This window comes from Sinocyclocheilus grahami, unplaced genomic scaffold, assembly GCF_001515645.1.
Source record: "Sinocyclocheilus grahami isolate Dianchi unplaced genomic scaffold, SAMN03320097.WGS_v1.1 scaffold1159.1, whole genome shotgun sequence".
NCBI lineage: Eukaryota > Metazoa > Chordata > Actinopteri > Cypriniformes > Cyprinidae > Sinocyclocheilus > Sinocyclocheilus grahami.
The window spans coordinates 293,296-293,662 of NW_015506338.1; the positions used below are offsets into that span (position 1 = coordinate 293,296).

The 367-nt window shown below is 47.4% G+C and overlaps 1 protein-coding gene across 1 annotated transcript in view; it reads left to right on the forward strand.

Moving 5' to 3' along the window:
- The window catches only part of smarcad1b (SNF2 related chromatin remodeling ATPase with DExD box 1b), an 18,999-nt gene that overhangs the window by 12,089 nt on the left and 6,543 nt on the right, over window positions 1-367 (forward strand). The gene's annotated exons all lie outside the window — the stretch shown is intronic.

Here is a 367-nt window from a genome sequence, read left to right on the forward strand (position 1 = left end):
GCACCCAGAACACCTTAGCACCACCCTAGCAACCATCTGGCCAGCATGATGCCCTAGAAAGCACCTAGAGTACCTTAGCAACACCCTAGCAACCATCTGGCCAGCCTGATGCCCTAGCAAGCACCCAGAACACCTTAGCAACACCCTAGTAACCAATTGGTCAACCTAATACCTAAAGGCCAGCCTAATGCACTCTGAAAGCAGCCAGAACACCTTAACAACACCCTAGCAACCACCTTGCCATGCCTGTAGAAAGTACCCAGTATACCAACACTATAGCAACCACCCAGAAGACCCTACCATCAGGGCAAGCAGCACTCTTATTTTCTTCAATAAATGAAAAATCTAGTTCAGGTATTTCTAATAT